This window comes from Ammodytes marinus (genome assembly GCF_949987685.1).
Source record: "Ammodytes marinus genome assembly, chromosome: 14".
In the NCBI taxonomy this organism is placed as follows: Eukaryota; Metazoa; Chordata; class Actinopteri; order Uranoscopiformes; family Ammodytidae; genus Ammodytes; species Ammodytes marinus.
In genome coordinates, this window is record NC_137218.1 from 23,359,316 (window position 1) to 23,380,989 (window position 21,674).

Here is a 21,674-nt window from a genome sequence, read left to right on the forward strand (position 1 = left end):
AGGGTTATAGGGTTTGCAATGCAGCTATACTAGCTGATGTAAAATATGACATAACAATGCTTTTATATGAAAAAATCAATGAATGAAAAAGTAAATCTAGCATATTATCATTGATGGTACAGCCCCTGCACCCCCCACCCCCCACCCCATGTGTTAATTTTCATCTACTTGCCACATTAATCAAGTAGTTTCACTTGGTTCCAACTTAATACATGAATTGAAATATGTCTCATTTTTAAGCCTGTGAAAAGGATTTGAAAAAATTGTGACTTGGGTCAACCTTAGTGGTATACAGTAGTCTCAATCGCATCACAAATGTTGCTGACAGCATATTTCAACCTGGACCCCTCAGAAGTAATAGTAAATCACGTATGCATCTTGAAGCTTCCCCATCGAACATTTACTGCTCAGAAAATCATAGCTACACGAGCAGTTTAAAGTAACCAAGGGACTGGCATCGTCTTTATATACTCAATAAGTCACTTAACAAGGCATTAATAAATACAGTAGTAATCTGAAAGCGCCACTGGTAGTTCTTAACAACCAAGTAGTTAAGAAATAAGTATAAATAGTGCAAGACAATTTTTATTTCATGCTCTGGAGATAAAAGAAAAAATGACTCTGAGCGTAAAGTGTCACGTGATTCAGTCTGTGTGAGTCTGAGTGTGGCTTTCTGTGTGGATTGCCCTTTTAGTGAAATAGAAATTGAAATCGAGATCCTTATCTCACTTTTGCATTGGGCCTCATGTCACTTGGCCTATATCATGTTACATAGTGCAATGCTGAGGATTTAATATTACCGTGGGAAAAAAAAATACATTGGGAAAAGATGTGGGGCAGTGGGTGGCATGACATATTTAAATGACATTTTTTTACAGGCCTAGGCCGATCTCCTTTAGTACTTCTCAAACAGATAAAGGTCAACACGGGGGTTATGGGGGAGCTGCTTCTGTAAGAGCAGTGGCTTGGTGAGTTGCTGTCAGTTCGGACTATGAAGGTGAGACGTAGCATGGCAAGAGATGAGGGATGACTTGCACCTGCTGCTGGAAAACAGGCCTATTTATACCTGTGTGTGTGTGTGTGTGTGTGTGTGTATGTGTGTGTGTGTGTGTGTGTGTGTGTGTGTTAGAGAGAGAGAGAGAGAGAGAGAGAGACAGCGAGTAAGTGAGTGTGTGTTTGAGTGCGACTAGGGACAGAAAAGGAGGAGGGAAAAATTGATTGCCAATGTGCTGTGTGAGGTTTTGTCTGCTTTTTTGTTTGCCTGTGTGTTTGTGTGAATCTATGTGTCACTGCGTCTCAGTGAACCAACTCATTGCACACACACACACATACACACACACCTACATGGTCAGTGGTATTTATAAACAGCCATAGCCATTTAATACAGATGGCAGAGCACCTTAAATGTTACGGCACTTTTTGACTGCCCTGGGAAATTGACATACAGTATGTACCTTGTATTTAACTACCTGGATGTGGAGCTTGGGGGGAGGCGGGGGAGGAGGGTAGGGGCAGTGAAATAGGGATGGGCGGTATAACAGTGTCACGTTATGCCATGATATGGATTTTGCAATACCGCCATGATATCATAAACGTAACACACATTTTGATTTTAGCACAGACATGGCATTTTCTCACATGTCCCACAACTACACAGGTGTCACTTCATTTACACCTTATGATAAGAATAGTAAGAGATGGAACAATATCACGCTATCTTTTTATATTTTAATTTTTTACCTTTATTTTATAAGGAAGTCCCATTGGTATGCTGTATATAAAAAATATCTAATTAACAAGAGGGAACTGGCCCGAGGTAGCAGCTACAGTTTGTATAATAGTCTACTGTTCATTTCTAGATAATTTGGTGTTAAGAATGCAAGCAACTCTCCAATGTCTCTGTTGGAAAAAGGATGCATACCATTTACTTTATCAACATATTACATTTATTTACATAGGGATACATATGTCAGGCTACTCCTCCCAAAATATAGGCTACACACAAACAAGTAATACCATGATATAATCCCATCACCGTCCAAAACATGAAAAATACTGTGATAAAAATCGAAGGTCATATCACCCGCCCAATAAGTGTTACATTTATAATGTGTGTACAATGCAGTGTTGAGACGTCAGCAGAGAATACTTGACCGTTAGTAGTATGCACACTAACTGCAGGCTCAGGGCACGACTCAATGCTGTCTTGTGAGGGAGCTTGTACTCTGAATAGACATCCAGCGTGTCAGTTTAAAGGGTTAACTTTCTTCCTCTGGAGTCTCACCGGGAGGAAAGAGTCAGAGAGAAGAAAAAAAAAGAAAAAGGCAAGGTTAGCTCACTTCAGACACTGATGGGGAATTCCTCACTGTCTGTTCTTCCCCTCTTCTGCCAAATCCATTGTGTTCCCGTCTCCACTGCCTTGCTACAGTATATACCCTCTGTCCCGTGCTCACACAATGAATGGGTTTAAATTCACTACACAAAAAGAACGGAAATTCACTGTTGTCTTTTTAGCTTTACATAGTGGAAATGGTTGGTAAAAGCCCTCATATTCACTGGAAGAAGTTATCTTGACCTGCATTTCTTCCCAATTAAAGGTGCTACGAGGAACTTTGAGATATTTCTGAAACAGTCTCATTTTCCCTCTGGTGATCATAAAGTACGTGTAACAGCAACCGAGACCATCGGAACAACAGCTTGGGTAGTAAAAACACTACCGCTTTTGTCCAAAGGGGGTGCAAGAGAGAAACAAAACTGAAAGTTCCTCGGAGCACCTTTAACTGATAGGGTCAAACTAGATGTTAACATTTCATTGCAGTGATGATGTATAACTGTTACTGTGGTCACCCCCATATGATGAACAGTGCCACACTGAATCCAATCAGCCATGATCAAACAAAAGTACAAACTAAAAAAAGTGGTTTGGCAATTTTTTTTTTTATTGTCGCTACCACCAAGCCCTTTAAAGTAGCTACGAGGAACTTTGAGTTTATGTTGATTGTAGTGCCCCCTTTGGAAACATGCGCTAGGGTTTTTACGACAGCAGTGCCTTAGCTTGTAATGGCGGAGCTTGCATTTGTTTAGGAAGCGAGTGAAAGAGAAACAGTGAGATGCACGAGAGGATGAGGTAATATACAGGTGAAACTCGAAAAATTAGAATATCATGCAAAAAGTTCATTTAACAGCTTATGAAGCTGAACATTTGAATATTACATGAAATCAATAAAGAAGGGATTTTAAATACAGAAATGTCGGCCCTCTATAAAGTATAATCATCCATATATAATCAGTACTGGGCCCCTCTTGCCTCAATTCCAATTCATCTTCCATGATATTCTAATAATACAAGTATCTCCTGTATTTACATGTGACTATGTCAGATTAATAATGGTAATATGAAGATGGTGAAGCAAATACAACTTTGATTTAGTACCGTTTATAAACACAGTGTGTTCCTATCTGAGTTGACCCGAGCTGCTTTTACACTGGAGAGATGTTCTCGCTGACAGGCTGTTGTTTGATTTGATGAATGGAAGATTAGAGAAACTACACTGAAAGTCTGGAGGAGGATATTGCACTAGGTTCTGATGGCTTCTTATAACCGGCCTACACTAGTATTTTTTTGGGATTATTTTTCAAAAAATAAAGAAAATAAGAAATAAAAGCAGGATACCACCTCAAGCCTTTCCTCAGCATGTTAGATTTGACAGGGTAGGTAGCTGTTGTAAAGTGTCAAGACATGGTTCAGTTTTTTCTGCATATTTCATGATCACTGTTGTTTTTACCTGCTGTTTTACCTTATACCACACACAGCACTGTAGACATACATATTTCATTATGAATGCATTTGTGTGCATATATGAACTTGTTTGGACAGTGTACTGTGGGGCTGTGTATTGGATTGGGGATAACTGAATCCCAGAGATAACATTGTAAACAAGTGTAAATCTACGTCAAATAGGGTCAGAAATGTTGTATATGGTGTGCATGTAAATGGTAGACCTCTGTTAATACTAAGAAAATATTGAATTTAAATCCAGAAATGACTTGTAGAACACACTTTAGGTTAAATAATATTTTAGCAGAATAAGTTGTACTCTACTTCTGCTCAATTACACTTGCTGTGCAGTTAATGGATGTTGCTGCTCTGAAAACTACATGTGTTAACACGCCATTTATTCTAGTAGAGACAGTATTGTGTTTTTTTTTACAACAAGTAAAACAAAGGGAGGGATAATGTTCAACCCTGTTTCTGTTTTCAATAGTGAGAATATATCCAGCTGTCACAGTCCACTGTATCCACTAAATTTGTTCCATTATAAAAATAATTGTACTTATTTTCAGACAAAACTAGATACAAGTACAACGACCCATAAGTGAACATGATTGACAGGCTGGATATTGTTTGCAGTGTTGGAGTTAAAAAAACATATTTTTTTATTAACATTATATTTGTTTCATTAACATAACCACATGATTACTATACAGCTGCAGAATAATGAGTGAAGGAATATTTAAAACATGGCAGATGACGTTACACAAAAGTAGTGGCAGTGTCTAAAACCAAACAGACCTCCTCTGAAACTTTGGACAGAGAGCCGAGGACTAGCTGATAACTACAGCAGATCTGTGCATTGGCCTATAAGTCCAAGAGCATATGAGTGCAAACCCCCTGAAGGGCTTTGAAAAGCATGGTTCAGAAGATAGATGTTATGTGCAGTAGCTCACCACCTGCCTCACTTTTATTGCTTTTGGGAAGTTTGGCTGAATAATGAATATGTGTACTGTACAGTGAGAAGAAATATGCAATATTAAAGCTCCCATATTATACACTTTTCGGTTCTATTATACACCATATTATATGGTCTTAGTGGTCCCTAATACGTTTTTCTTTAATTGTTTGCTGAAAAAAACTTTCAGATAATTTATTGTACTATGCTGATGTTCAGCTAATCTCACAATGGCCTATTTTTTAAAAAAGAGTTGCAGGTCCCCTCGTAAATATACAATCTTTGAGCTCCCCCCGCCCCCTGTCCGGAAGCGAAGCCAGATACGCCTCGCCCTCTGTCTGTCAGGGCCGTGGACCAATAAGAAATAGGGGTGTGGGCTGCACAGTGGAAGCTTCTGGCTTTACGGTTTGTGAGGTCAGAAAAGGGGATAATTCTGACTGGAGTGTTTTTGGGGGGAGGGGTGGGGGTTTCAGAAAAGGGGAGAGTGAGAAAAGGAGAGATTGTTATTTTTTTTGATATTTTGGCAGTCTCTAGGCACACCGTGGACGCATGGATATGTTGGAACACATTTAAAAAGTGCATTTAGCATAATATGGGACCTTTAAAAACTAGGGGCTGCCCCCAGAAAGTTGATTGATTTGAATCATCAGTCTGAAGAGGCGATTCAGCAATAGCACTGTGAGAAAGTTGTCTTTTGAAAATAGTTAAGTTAAATTAAGTTACTTCATTTGTAAAGGGTCACATTGAAATGTGTCTTTCCGCATATCCCCTCTCAAGTTACCACACTTCGGAGGGGCCCCTGAAGCAGTTTAGGTTTAAGTATCTTGCTCAAGGACACAATGGTAGAGATGGTGGGCACCGTAGATGTAATACCAGCCACTAGTAGTTTTACAACTAACACCCTCCTGTCCGGTGAACATTATATGGTCTGGCCACGATCAATAGACCTTCCAAACTCAAGGGGCAGCACGTACGCGTGCATTTCAAATACCACTGCACGCAATTGGGTAGCACTACGACCAATCAGAGCAATGAACAAGGTGATGTATTCAGCCAATTCAGCCCCATTCGTTTAGCGCACATCGGGGTTACCTGGTAAATTTAAACTTTTGCCGTTGTTGGTCAGCAAAACAGAACATTCTTCTCGCTTGCTAATGAAAGATGTGAGTGCTGTCTTCCAAATCATTAAACGCCAGCCCCTTAAATAGCGCTTTGGCTCGCCCATATCAGATAGAACTATTTGATTGGCCGAATTTTTCCGACATAGTTAATGAGCTCCAATGGATCATGTCTAGACCAACAGGCTGAGCAAATTTTAATTTGCCAGCGGCAGGTCTGGATTTCCAGGCTAGGTTGTTGGGCCTCCATACTCTTAAAACTGTAGGCCTATAAAGTATAGGTAAAATCTAGCCTCTAGATTTATCCCTGGGAAGATTTAGTCAACATAAGTAATTCAGTGTCGCTGAATGCCCCAAACATCTCAGTACAAAACACCTTCAAAGTTATGAATTTTTTATCTTGAAGATTCTTTCTCACATCATTAGCCTCCATTTGTACCATCTCTTTCATCCCACTAGTCTGCTAAGACATTCTCTTTCTCTGCTCTCAAACAGCTTGATTCATACATAGACTAGTGGCACTGGGGATTGGGACTACTTTTTTTCCGGGAGACTTTTTACCGAAAGCTCAGAACGGGGGGGAAATTACACTGGCCTCTTTTTGTTTGCTCAATCCATCCTCCTGACTCATCATGACGTGGGTATTCTTAGCTGTGGATTCCTGCTTTTGCTCCCCCCCCATCACCCCACACACACACACACTGTTCACAAGGGGCTATCATATTCTTTGAGACAGGCGGGAATAATCAATGTTAAATATCAACCAAGGGGTCGATCGGTGGCAGGGACACAAAGTCATGGGACCTTGTGTCATGCTTGAAGTTAGTGTTTAGCAGCTGGATGAAGTGTGTATGCCAGTTTGTTTGTGTGTGTGTGTGTGTGTGTGTGTGTGTGTGTGTGTGTGTGTGTAGACTGAATGCGTGTGCTTGTTTGTGCTTTGTTTTGTCTGCCACAGCTGCCTGTATCAGCTCCGTGCTCGTTAAATGTTGGGCTTAAACCCCGCGCTGACGCCGTGCCGGCTCTGGTTACTCCTGTGGGAATACCTGCCTTTGTCACCGTGAGCCCTTTTGTAATTCCAGGGAATTAGCCACAAATGCTTGAAGTTGGTCAGGCCAGATAACCTGAAAGAATTGAGCTCTAAGTGACGGTTCAATACATGAGAAGATAGAGCTAGTGAGTGAAATGTATTGCAAGTTTTGGTTATAGTGAGTAGTTGTTCTAAGTGTGTGAACCTCAAGTACAGCTAGATTGATTGTTCTTAGAGGACCAAACAGGGGGCTTGAGCCCCTGCCCTTGTGCTCCCACTGTCAACAATTGTATCAAATACAAAGTCAGAAATAGTGTAGTACTAAACACCATAACTTAATGCAGAAAAGACACAGATTGATATAAAATCTTACCAAAATGCAGGAAAGGACTCCTGTACACCCCTTCTTAATCATTAACCTGTAGTCTCTGCTTGCTATCAAGCTAGTCTTATTTACATTAAACCTTTTTTCCTGCCATGCAGGGCAACTTACAAGTCAAATACAAGGGAAATTCAATAAAGACAATGTCATAAGTGTTCCTGTTTGAATGAGAAAACAATTGCCCCCCACACTGTCCATACACGGCCCTGGCCTTTGTACAATAGTGTAAACCCCCCCTGCAGTGTGTGACTGCTCACTGTTAAAGGTGGCCATGTTGACCCGATATCCTGTTTGTCAAGAGAACAGAAATATTTTCTGATTGTTGCACATCCTGCGGGACCAGTGATCTGTGGCACACATACAGCTGCTGCTCCGGGCCGGGCATGACAAAACTTATTTAGCTTTCCTTTTGTCTGAGCTTTTTGGAAACAATCACACTTTGTACGGACTTTAATCTGCCATGCCAGGCAATGATACTGAAGTGTGAGGTGGCTGGGTTTCTTACTGTCGTCAATATGCGTGGGAGAGACTCCTGCATGAGCCACGGTCATTATCATGCAAAATTAATTATTTTGCCTCTCTCTCTCTCTTTTTTTATGTCCCCCTTGAATCTTAGGGGCAGTAAAAAAAAAGAAAAAAAAGAGAAGCCGCCTGCGTTTTTTTTTATTGAGACGGAATTATGGTATAATGTCACTTTTGCTATTAGCGCTCGAGAGTCTGTGCATGCCAATTGATCTGGCTGTTGTCATAGCAACGCCAACCACTAAACCTCTGCGCAGCTGTTGTTATGGAAGGCCCTTGGAACAGCTGGGGGGGGGGGGGTGAGATGGGGGGGCTATGGCTGGCTGCAGAGGGGGATTGTGGGAAAAAACGGCTCTTTTGGTCCTCCCTTCACACCTTGACCCCCAAAGTCCTGCTAGCTGGAAAAAGAAAAAGGTGGATTTCTGAACTTAAATATGCCCATCTGGAGTGTTCCTCTCTCCATATGATTAGAGGGGGGAAGTTTACGGCAAGAAAGTTGTGAATATTTGAACATGTCTGTGGCTGTGTGCCGATTGCCGAATCTGATTTGCGGGCGAAATGTGATGTGAGAGCAGCAGTGAAATCAAATGATTTCAAAATGAAGCCTAGAGGTTCTCTCCCAGGGTTTGCGTGTGGATGCGTTGGAGCACATCCCGTTATTGATATGAGACAAATGTTGTACACGGTGCAACAATAAAAGCATTGTTTCACGATGGAGAATTGTCCTGGGTGTAGAGTCCAATTCCTCAGGCCATAATAAATAATGCTGGAACGTAACCCAAGAGCAAGGTCTCAGCCTCCCCCCCCCCCCCCCACCCCAACCCACTGTTTAATTTAATTCTCTGACTGTGGATGTGTGTGTCAGGATTATCAATAGTGTGAATACTGCCTTTTTGTAACTCATACAGTATACTGTATAAGAAGTATGATGTGGTAGAAGTAGATACTTAAAGTAAAAGCAGTATACATTGTGTTACAAGTTAAAGTCCTTCCCGCATGAAACAGTCAAATGTTTTCCTCTAATTATTATAATTGACCTGTCACACCAAACGAGACCATCAGTGAAAACAACGCTATTTTTTTTCATTAACTGGTTTTGAAAATGACAAAAAAATTGTTTACTACAGGCTTCTGGATAGCTGAATATGGTTCAGGTGCATCCCACACAACCTAACATAAATCGTCTGCTGACAATTAAAACTGAAATGCAAAACAGATAAATACAATTGGCCATCACTTTTCCTCAGAGCCCCAAGGCAACGTCTTCAATTGTCTACAGACACCGGATTTTCAATTATGTTAAAAAAACAGAAAGAAGGAAATCCTCACCATTGAGAGGCTGGAACTAGGGACATTTTATCATTGAAAACACGAGTCAAACAATGAACCATTTACATAGTTGTTGATAGATTTCATGTTGATCGACTAGTTGACTATATGGATAGTTGTCTAAGCTCCACAACTTTGTACTACTTTACCGGTCACAAGCAGAGGCCCCACACAAACTTTTTATTGCGCTCTTTATTGGCTATATCATACCAGCACTTTTAATGTCTTCAGCTGTCATATGGTGTTATATTTGTCTTGTATATATATATATTAAATGTTTTAAGCTGCTTTGCTAAAAGAAGAAATATAACTTGTCGGACAACACGGATCAAATTTTAACTGGTATGATCTATCATAGTACGTTATATTCTAAAGCTATAGTGCGTAACTTTTTCATCTGAATGAATGTGCGGCCTACATTCCAACGATTGTTAAAGAGTTGACACAAAGTTGATTAAGGTTATCAGCTCCACAAAACTCTCTGTATTTCATAGTATGGCGGTTAACAAACCGGTGTCAAGAAGCACCCACAAAATGTTGAATTCCTTAATTCTACTGCTATTAAACAACCTGGATGTACAGCAAAAGGTTTAAAATCCATGCGCGATCACCGAATACTTGGAGATGCACCAACAGTGTTGTTGTAATTACTCAGAATTCCTTAGCTTAAAAAACAGGTCCAGTTTTGCATTTATGAATCCTATTCATCAAAGTAACCAGCTATCGGATTGATGTAGTTGAGTAAAATGTCAAATAATTGCCTCTTAGCGGAGTAGAAGTATAAAGTAGGACAATGGAAGTAGCAAGTGAGCTGACTTCCCTCCACTGCCTGTATATGTCTGTAGTGTACCTTTGTATACACATGTAAGAAGCCGTGGTGTGTGAGTGATGGAGGGGACGAGTCAGGAATGCTAATGTTTCCTCTGTGGCTCTTGTGAGGAACACACAGTGATTAGACCTCCAGCCCCCTGGGTGGAAGCTAGCAGCTCCCGCTCTCTGTGGCTGTGTTGGAAAAGCCCTACTAACGTCCTACTCATACTAATTTTGATGTCAATTCGAGTATGGTATGGTTGTGCACGGAATAGTGCTTACTTCCGGGAAGATTCTTGTTAATGGATCGATAGGTTGCTTTTCCTACTCAAACGCCCCACAATGCATTGCATCATTTCAAACTACACAGATGTTCTTTTAAAATTTCTTTATTGCTTCTTTATACTTGCATACACAATCGATAGTTAATTAGACAGTATCTCTAGTATATGCAAGTTGAGTATTGTAGGAGAGAGGACGTTAGTAGGGCTTTTCGAACACAGTCTGTTACTCTGACGTCAACGGGAAGGTCAGCTGGGTCCCTCAGGGGTCACGGACAGACGGTGAATGGTGTATATACATATATGTGATGTATTATGGTGTATGTGGAGGGTTTCAGCATGCAGAGAAGCTCCACTCGGATCTGAGACGAGGGGGCCGGTAGGGATAGCCCAGGGAGGAAGGGCCCTTGGAGCTTAGGGAGCGCTTCAGGAAGGATTACTGAGAGGCCTAAAATGTTTTCTTTGGGGCTGCAAGAAACCTAAGAAATGCTCTCAGCCAGATCTCCCATAGTCTCCATGGTCTAGGGGGAAGGGGTGGGATGGGGATGGGGATGGGGATGGGGTGGGATGGGGTGGTCGAAAAGCTACATCCCAAAGACTTTCTCCTTTCCTTGGCCTCAGGGTTTGACTCAACTAGTATTGATATGCCGTCTTTGCTGTCAGGGTTTTAAGTTATAAAATATTTTATCATTAAAGCTATAGTATGTAACTTTTTCATATAAATGAATGTCGATTACATTCACGACATCGCCAAAGGAGTTGACACAAAGGTCAATTAAGCCGCTCAGCACCGCAAAACTCTCTCTGTATTTCTCAGTGTGGCAGCGATAACAAATTGGTGTCGCCCCCACTAAACTGGCGCCCAAGACATTTTTAAATTGTTGATTCTATACTGCTAAGAAAAAACCTGGACGTACAAGCAGAAGGAATACAATCCATGCACGATCACCGAAGACTTAAGTCATTTAGATGCACCGACAGTGTTGTTGTAATTACTCAGAATTCCTCGTGGGGGCGACAGAAGTGACTCACTGTAGCTTTAAGAAAGAGTCGACAGAAATCAACCCAAGTTAATTTTTGAGTCATGGTGGAAGGAATTGAATGTAAATGTAAACATAGGACTGGACTGGCTTGATGCTAAGAAACCATGACATATATTTATTTGGATTATTTGTTCAGTGAATTCCAATCTTAACCAAAGTCTGCTTCTAAAACACCATGGACCAGTTCTGTTGCCCTGGTGCATAGGCCTATTAAAACACCATCAGGCACATTCTTTCTTTTCTGTTCAATTGAAAGCATGACAAATAGCTGACGGCAAAGAGCAATAAGAACGTGTAATTCTACAAAACAATTATTTTTTTCAATTTTCTCATAAAATCTTCAGATTTCTCTGTCTTCTCTGTTCCACAAAGCACTTAATATGACACATCTAACACGATTTTAATGCACATTTGCACAATGGTGGGATAGAATATGAACTTTTTATAGGATTAAAAATGAGAAATGCTTTTCTTGCTAAATCTCCTTAGCTTATATTCCAATTCCTCCCATCTACTTTGGGCCTAATAGTACCTCCGGTCCCTACCTACCTACCACACACACAGTAGTCCCCACTGGGCTATGCATAACTGGATAAATACCATCCCTTCAGAGGCTCCGTGTTAGCAGATTGCTGGAGGTAGGCGGCCTGCTGTGAGGCCCCGACCACACTCCCACTGTTCTGGAGGAGCTTTAAGCGAAAGATCAGGTTTCCCAAGACCCAAAACGCTTGATTGAACATAAATCTTTTGCATGTGCGCCATAACTCTCTCTCTCTTTCTATGTCTCTCTTGATGTCTCTCTCTCTCTCTCTCTCTGTGGCGCTCTGCTCTGTGTGGGTTAGACATGGCGAGCTATATAGGTGATACAAAGGAATTTGAGTCACAGCAGCGTGCCCACCTCCTTTCACCTGTGCCATTGACAATTGTTATCAGATGCATTTTGTTATTTTTTTTCAGTGATGGAATATTGCATACAAATGATGGGTAAACTGTAAATCAAGTTAATGGTCATTGTAAGGCATAAATTAAAAAAAATCTGTTTGTAGGCTATTTATGCGTCAAAATGTCCTTTGCTGCTCTTATTCATGGTACCAACCTACATGTACAACCAATATTTTTCACGTGATGGATTCATTATAACATTCAATGTATTATTCACTTTTAAATTTTACATGAGATGCATTCAATAATTAAATGTATTTATTAATTAAGATAAATACACATTTGGTGCATTCAATTTCTCTGTGAAAAAATATTGACATACAGTATCATATTAAGTTGATTCATAATTGAATATGACACCAGTGTGATTAGGATACAATCCAACGCTTACAAGACTTGATATGTCATTAACATGTTGTTATTCAGTAACAGATCAGTAGGAATAGACATGTGTAAATACAACTTACTTTTCAAAAAAATTCCATAAAAAGAACCAAACCAACACTACATTTATCCACTAATGAGTATTGTGTGTGTATCAAAACCATGACATATCTTGTTCCTCTGAGCCTTGTTGTCAAAACCACATCAATGAGCCGCACAACACCACGGTGAAACGGGCCTTCATCATCATGAACACTCAGACTGTAGTTTATTTTGACTCAATCACTACGCCGTCTCTTGCTACCTACTAGCACCCCACATGCAAATGAATGTGCCGCTAAAAATAGTCCCCAGCAAATGCATCTACTCCTATTTGATAAGAGAAAATTCAAACAAAAAGTATTGACACGTGAATATGTTTTTCGAAGACAGGAACCACCAGTCAAGGGGCAAAGTACCACATACTGCGTAGGGGAAATCATCAAGTTGTAACGGTCTCACTTTTCCATGGGATTTACTTACAGAAGAATACTGTAGAATAACAACACATAATGTATCATTCAAAAAGGTACTAGTCAGGCAATGTGAGGCCGATATGATTAAAATAACCACTGCTACTGTATTGGCACCTGTACTGAAGCCTAAAGGCGCTATCAGTGCACGTGTGTTTGTATGGTGAAGGTCCTTACTGTACACCCTTCTGATACAACAAGTGTAGTGGACCTTAATTTGCCTTTTATCTTTTTTTGTATATTTCCACTTTGTTTACTTGCATATAAATAAAACATTGTCGTCTGTCAACAGGCTCTGTGTGGAGAGTTGGATACCAGGCCACAGAGCGGAGGACAACCCTGAAAGCTGCTGCGTTGCTGTGGGCAAACTAACTGTAAGTTGCCCTTATTTTGTCGCCCATATATTTGTACTTATTTATGTATTAAGGAATGCTATTAACAAAGCTGTGTGGAAGTATGTCTTTCATAAAGAGAAAGTTAATTCTGTCTTCTTGACACAGACTTTTAAATAACCACATATCTGACCAAAGCTAATCTTGAGTCCAGCAGTGGTCTGAGATTTCTTTTTAAGAGCACACATTTAAATGTAATTCATGCTTCAAACACTCTGACATGCCAGAGTTCATGGTAAATTATTACTCCAGTTGAAAACCAAATGATTATTTCAATCCCTTCGAGCCTATTTTACTGGATGTTACTTCAACCACTAAATGGGAATTTCGATTGTGTTTAAATCTATAGTGTTTTTAATTTTATTTGAAATGATGGATGGTTGATTCACTCTCCAACAAACACACTATTTGCATTTTGTGCCAGGAGGGAAATGAATGTGGCCTGATGGGAGGTTTGGGATGTTGGTATACTGTCTTCTTTTAGGGTGACATTGGCAATTTGATGCTGTCCCACCACAAACACTGGTCAACAATATGTATGTTCTTCACAACAGTTCTATTCTTGAGCAATGTCCATATGACCAGATGATGATGAAAAATGTGAAATAGTCTGCTTGTTTGTGTTCCTGATGAGAAATGGTGAGGAGAAAGGCAAGATACTTTACTTAAAGTAAATGTGAATATGCAAAAATTACATTTTCCAATGGTTTCTGTTGCTTCCAGAGACTTAGACTTAAGGTGCGCCCACACCAAACACGTTGGTTGCGGTGGACAACGCGCCCAACACACCTAATCTGGCGCTTGATCATTTTGTGTAAAAATATGGTTCAACGCGCCCAACGCACCTACGCAGCTAGTCTCCCTCCCGATACATTTATTCCCCTAATCAACCATGGCTGCGATCAGACCCGACCCAACACAACAGCGATCATGTCCGCACAAAAACAACAACAACACGGCAAACAATTGTGCCAAAAGACAAATAAACAGCAACTGAATGGAACAAATTGCCTTAAAACAGCATTGCATATTCACACCGCTCGGAAATGAACACAAGGCAGCACCATGCCAAACACATTTACAGCAGCATTGTGTGCACGGCGGTACAGAATGAAGGCAAGTAGCCTACATTACCCTACCTGGCTGTGACAGGGGACCGTGGCTGGCGTAGATATAAACACCGGTGCTTCGCTGTACTTGTCGTGAAAGTTCCCCAGACTTGGCCTTTATGTTTGGGTTCATTATATGGAGGTGGTGGCCGCACACAACTGGTTGAGTTAACTAATGCTATCCGACCGGTGCTAACTTGGTTTATCGGCTAAAGCACAGCCGTACATATTCACTGAATTAACCAGGAAGCCCATTCTCCTGGCTCACTTTCCCCACGTCTTCTAACCCCGAGCGGCTTCATACAGCACCAGCCGCCCGCAAATACATTTCCTCCTCTGTGTTTCTCAGCCGCTGTGAACACTGTCTTCCGACTGTGCTGATGTCCGTGACGTTGGGTCGTTCTCAAAGCCGATTGGCTATCGCTGCTAAGGGTCACGCGTTGGAGCGTAAAAAGTTATTTTTTTTTAACTCGCGTTGGTGCAGTAGGCGCGCTGGTAACGCGGCTACCGCGCCCAACGCACCGCTTTATCGCGAGTAACGCATCTACGCGCCTAGACCAATGGTTCCCTATGCAAAAATGCCGATTTTCTACGCCTCTACCGTGCCTAACGCGTTTGGTGTGGCCGTACCTTTAAAGGCTGTACGCTTTTTGACAAGCCAATTGTCTGGCTATTTCATGCTTTGGAGTGGTTAGTGGTTCAATATCCCATTGCCATGACATAACAGGTTTTTGGATTGGGTTTATGCAGATTCAGTTTATCTGGCTTGACATGTTGACATCTCACTGTAATATTACACAAATAGGTGTGTTCAAAACAGTTTTCATATTAGGCTCCACCAGCAAAATGTGCTTTATGAATCAGACAACTTGTTTTTTTCTGCTGCCATTGCAAAAACATTATTTCTCGGACAAGATAATTAGGTGTTGTTGTTGTTGCTGTAGCTGTGATAAGTACCAGTGTGTAGTGTTCTCTGCATGCATCAGCTAACAATGCCGTTACAAACATGCTCCATTTAGAAAACCAGTTAAGATTATGAGACAGAGAACAATTTTCAGAGATCAGGAAAACCTTCATTAAAACCACTATTATGATGAGAACACATTAATATGGTGATTAGAGGGTTTTCATCATACACAAGGAATTGTTTGCCCGCATCCACCACCACCTGACTCATTACACAGACATTGTTAGAAGAAAATGAAGTGGACATTTCTGTATTGGAGCATTTGAATATTATGCTGCCTGCTGCCTGTCCCTATGGTTTAGATTAAAGTGAGCCAGAGGGGATGTTAGTGTCCTCTGCCCCGCCATGTTTGTAACTAATTGCAGATTGATTTGAAGAACTGGAAAAAGTTATGGTCGCTTCTGCTGGGTTGAAAATGTAATTTTTTTTCTTAAATGCTTAGTGAAAAAAACATTTTCTATTTGTTTTTAATCTATTTGAGCTTGGATCACTGTCCTCCACGTACACAACTATTAATACGTATGGTGTTTGTGCATTCACAATTCAGTACTTTGACATGCACTGTTAAGTTGAGCTATGGTTATAGCTTGCTTGACCATTTAATTGGACTACTGTCTTTGTCCCAGTATACAAGCACGGGAGGGGAATTGATTTGTTGACCGAACGATGTCCGACCCCCGCTATGATAGGTGTTGACATGCCCCATTTATGCCCCCCAAAAAATTTAAAGTTAGCATTGGATTTGAAAAAGCGCTAATTTAGCAATCGTCCACTTTTGTAGAAAATGTTAAGTGCTGGCTCTAGAATGCAAACTCGATATCGCTTGTTGTTCTCCTGCTCTTGTGCTTGGGACATCAACCCATTTTAAGTGTTGTTTTTGTCAACATTTTGCTTTCAAAATAATATGACTTTTAAATCCTCATTAGCCTTTGTAGTCACATTCTGTGAAGGCCCTTATATTGAGAGGAGAGACCGTAGACAAAACACGAGACAATAGGGGATCTGTGCACACACGATTGCCAGTTGAGGTCTGGTTTTACTAAGCCATTTGTGCCTTCCTTACACACACAGGCCGGGCTAATCACACAGCCAGTCTCCATGTCCTTCTCAGCCCCTAAGTGTTTCCCACTCCTGCCACCCACCCCCACCCAAAAAACCTCAAGCATGACCCCCCTCCCCCTTTCCCCCCACCAAGGATTGTTTTACGCTTAATTTTGTTAGACTTAATGAGATTTCACAAATTAAATCTCCTCCTAGTTGGAGACCCCCCCTAACCTCCTTTTGTACTTACAATCACTACAGCCCATAGAGTGATTGCTTGTAGAGCTATTTTAGACAAATAAACTTTTATTTTTTGAAGAACGGGGACAGTGGGTCTGCACAAGGACAGGCCTGTGTTACTCTGCCGATTTCCAATTTCGCGCCATATTGCTCCGCTGCACTTGTGATAGCCAATAGGTTTTTTTTTCTTCCAAATCTGATTTAGTGTAGAAGGGCAGGAAGTAGTTGTCGAGTACATTGAGATGTCTTCGCATCATTGGGTGAGGGAGGAGGCGCTGCAGAGTATGTCAGTATAGATGCAGGTATACACAGAGTAGGTCTTAAAGCTACAGTTTGAACTTTTTCATATAAATGAATGTTGGTTACACTCAAGCCATCGCCAAACGAGTTGACACAAAGTCGATTAAGCCTATCAGCTCCACAAAACTCTCTCTTTGTTTCTCAGTATGGCAGCGTTTACAAACTGGTGTCGCCCCCCCCCGACACTGGCGCAAAGGCTGAAAATCCCAAGAAGTGCCCACAAAATGTTTCAGTTGTTAATTCTACTGCATCAGAAAAAAACCTGGACATACCGCAGAAGGGATAACATCAATGCGCCATCTCATGCAGATGCGCCGACAGTGTTGTTGTAATATCTCAGAATTCATCACGGGGGCAACATAAGTTACACACTCTAGCTTTAAGTCATTTGTAACATCCCATTGGTTTGGTGATATGTGTGATAGTTGGTCAATTACAAATGATAAGAATATTCATACTGTACATCCTGAACTCAAGAAGCGCTTGGAAATGCAGAGTTCTGATTCTAAACAATGATCTACTATTCTAAACCTCTCTGCTGTTAACCAGTCGGCGAGACATTGTAGCACAGTAGCCAAACGTCAAATGAAATGTATTTTTAAATGACAGCACTTCACTGACAAAACGCACACATGCTCCAGATACGTTGCCCCCCTAATAATAATCCCTTGCATTAGCTGTATGGGCCGGCGCTAAAAGGGAAGTGCTGAAGGGTGGGGACCATCTCGGTTCAAGCGGTGGAAGGCCTTGGAGGTCATTGTCGACAGCAGCCGCTTTGCCCCTGCTGCTATTGTGGACGGCCCCTCTGGGACTCTCACACACTGACTATTGTGGGAGCCCGGGGCCTCGCGTTTCCCGTTTGAGCCCTGGATAGACCATGGATGCCAGCTCGGCCCCCTTGGTTCTGTAGCCAAAAAGTCCATTATACACCCCCTCACCCCCCCTCCCCCTATGCCATGCCACTGTGTCCATTGTAACACAGCTCCCTCATCCCCTGCCTCATTTATGCACGCACACATACCCGCACACACACCACACACACACACACGCGCGCACGCACGCTTGCACAGCTACACTTTTGAGGAAATTCATTGGCATAATGTATTCCCTAATCCTAACCATCAAGACTAAATGCCTAAACCCAACCCTTACGCTAACCCTTATTCTAACCAGAACCTTAAAACCTATTGTCCTAAACCCGGCCAAGTGAGAAACGGCCACTCACTTTCCTTACTTTGAGTCCCCGTGCTTAAGGATGTGCAACTTAAATTGGTTCTCACAAAAATAGTTAAACAAGTACACACACACACACACACACACACATGGTCCAGACACAGAACACCCCCTCCCCCTCTATCCCCCCCCCCCCCCTCCAGAGCTGTGGCCCTGGGGTGGGCGAGCGGGCACTGTGCCCGTTTCAGATGGAAAGTGCTTCCTTGATAAAGGCCGTGCCGATCGGGTTTCTGCCACCTGTCATTCAGCTTAGGAGGCAGGAAAGGGGGCAACGGTGGTGGCGGGAGGTGGGAGTGAGTGGGCGGCGGTGGAGTGGGGGGTTAACCGGAGAGATGCCATGGCAATCTGGCACAAAGCCCACAGCCTGCTTTTGTTTCACTATTAGCCTCCCACACTTCTCAAGTAATAGTCCTTCATAGTAGTTCATGCAGTGGTGAGTGAGTGAGTTCCCCATTTGATCTAAAAATAAAAATTGTCTTATCATATTTTACCTGAATCTACTAGATTACGGTTAGTTCCCGAAGCACATTGAAGAGAAAACATTACCTTTGGTTCAGTGGATTGTATGGCCCCTCACGTCCCACCCTTTAAGTTGAACTTTCCTTAAAAGAGTAAATACATGAAGGTCGACATTTATAAATGTTTTTTACATGTTGCTGCAGTGCCATCTGCAATTAGATTTTACATTATGGCAGCTTTTGCCAGATAGTAAAGTCCACAAAATCGTAATAACTAATTACAAGAAAATGCTGTTGCATATTTAGATAAAATAAAAATACTGATGGGATCATATGTAACAAAGTTGAACATTTGTAAAGTAGTTTGAACCCCTTTTGCAAAAAAATAAACTGAGCTGCAGTGAGTGTGGTTAATGTGGGTAAATGCATGTTAGACCCAAGGCTCCCTGAAAACCAAACATCTAAATATTAAGCTTGTATGCCTTACAATTTGGGAGTTAAGAGCAACGACATCATGACACCTCCCAAATACACATGTAGGTGCATGCTATACACACCAAAAGCCACCCTTGACAACGGCTACTGTTCCACTAAATCATGATAATCTTCTGACTAATCTGCTTAGTTACTTGAATCCTGGTATCTTTTTAACTAACGCAAAAACAAACTGGACCGAAAAACATAATCTCCTTGGCGGGGGTAACACAATAATTTAAGCTGCAGTAATTCATCACAGGACTGCATCTCACACACACACACAACACGTTATTACATATTGGCTGCTGGTGGAATGCTGGCATTAAGGTGCTTTGGGCCTCATTTAGCCTTCCTTGCACATGGAGATGTATTCTTTTGCCTTTCCTATTGAGTTCTATTTGCAAGGTTTTCTCAGTTCAAACTAGACATAATTGCTCATTTTTGTGAGATTTTAGTTTGATCCAAGACCTCTGGAAGTGCATATTTATCATAACTACTTTATAACTTTGGGAACTGAGCTTGATGTAGTTTTTTGTTGATGAGTATAATGATGACAAATTGCTTTATGTGTTTTTGGTACAGCACCTTAGCTCATTGTCTGTCTAGGTAAATATATCAAACCATCGTCAGCAAAGACACAAAAGCGGAGTCTTAAACATGGCGGGTGAAAGGCTATGATTAGGCTACTCCACCAATCGGAATTATTCAGCACTGTAGCCCCGCCCCCAAAGTTCCTGAACCTAAGTAAGGTACTACCCCCTGATCAGGAACTTTTTTCTTGCTGTTGTAAGATCTCAGGAATCAGGCTTTGGGTTTGAAGTGTTTTCTAAAACACTGGATACTGTGGGCTTCTGGAAAGGGAAAATTGACTCGCAAATGCCGACACACTCTCTCTGACCTCTCTGTTACATGAACCTGGGGGTCACGCTTATGCTCTTCGTTAGGCTATTAACTGTACTGTGTGATCCCCTCCATTTCCCTACAACACACTCGCCACCTCTACACTTTAACCATCATCCCCCCCCCAATCCATCCATATCTATTTCTGCCTGCGCCCAGGCTCTTTACCCCGACCAACCCTAATTGTAATTATGTTGATTTAACTTAGACACATGCGGCTCTCCCCCCACATTCCCCGCCATCCGAATGGAAGCTTATTAGTTTGAATTCTATTCTATTTTTTTTTATTTTATTTATTTATTCCCCCATTTCTCAGGGTCCCTGTCGGCATTTCCAATTACTCTTGTCGTGCCGCTGTAATTGCCTCCAATGCTAATGGCCGCCAGACAATCGTGCTAAATGAGGTGAGGCCGAGAGGCTAGGAGCCCGACTTCATTAAGAGCTAATGGGATTTTATAAGGGGGACTGAAGACCCAGCTCATCAGAAAAAAAGAGAGAGAGAGAGATGGAAGGCAAACAAAACAGATGGAGGAGGAGAAGAAGCCAAATCGCTAAAAAACACTACTCTAACCATTTTATTCTAACTTAGCCTGAGTCTTTTCCCTGACAAGATGGATACAAACAAGAAGAAGCAGAAGAGACTATAACTGGTTACACTTTATCTGGGAGATGACTAGATAATAATGGAGAGAGACCGCTGTAGAAAAAGACAGACACACTGATTAATGGCTATTTTTATGTGTTGCGTGCCCTTGGAAGGGGTCCCAAAGCGACTAGTTAAAAAAAAAAAATCTTGGCAAAGTATCAGCAATAGAGATGCATAAATTATTTATTTTTAGAAGTGAGCATGGACAGTCCGGTTCAAATCCCCTCCCACATATTTCACACTTCATATAGACGGAGAGAGACTTTTAGAAGGGTGCAAACATGGATAGATGGCATAAACAGAATTTTATGAGACCATGAGGCAAAATACTGTATAGTGTAAGATCTGCATATGGGTTGAAGGCCACCACAAATCCCACTATAGGTCATATAATTATTCTGGGCTGTTTAATCCCTTGTTGATGTTGCCTCATGATGAAATCTGATATAATTACTATGAAAATATAATTTCTTTTTGACAATGTGGTTACGACCAAACATGGGCAGAAATATTTTGATACAAGAATGCCTGTAATTGGAAGGAAATCCTTTTGATATTCCTCTTTAGTTTTGATGTGTGTAGCAGAACAAACCATACATTGCAATCTTCATCCATTCCATTGTGTGTGAGTGCTTAGATAGGCCTATGAGTTCTTGAAATGCTTTTTCACTTGTTATCCTTTCACAAAATGCCCCACTCCACCAACCCCTTCACAAACGTAATGATCCCCTCGCCGATCTGTCTGCCCTTGAAAGGCATTGAAAGGTGGCCATATCCGTCTTGGTGAAGTCGCTCCGTTTCCACCATTGGAATATAGTTACATTGTGCGCT

General features: G+C 41.5%; 1 protein-coding gene across 1 annotated transcript in view; it reads left to right on the forward strand.

The window, feature by feature from the left end:
* Nucleotides 1-13,369: 13,369 nt before the first annotated feature.
* Nucleotides 13,370-21,674, forward strand: part of pknox2 (pbx/knotted 1 homeobox 2) — a gene marked incomplete at its 3' end in the record, with an annotated part of 76,291 nt that continues 67,986 nt past the window's right edge. The window contains exon 1 of the mRNA XM_080041491.1: nucleotides 13,370-13,454. The remainder of the gene's footprint in view (nucleotides 13,455-21,674) is intronic.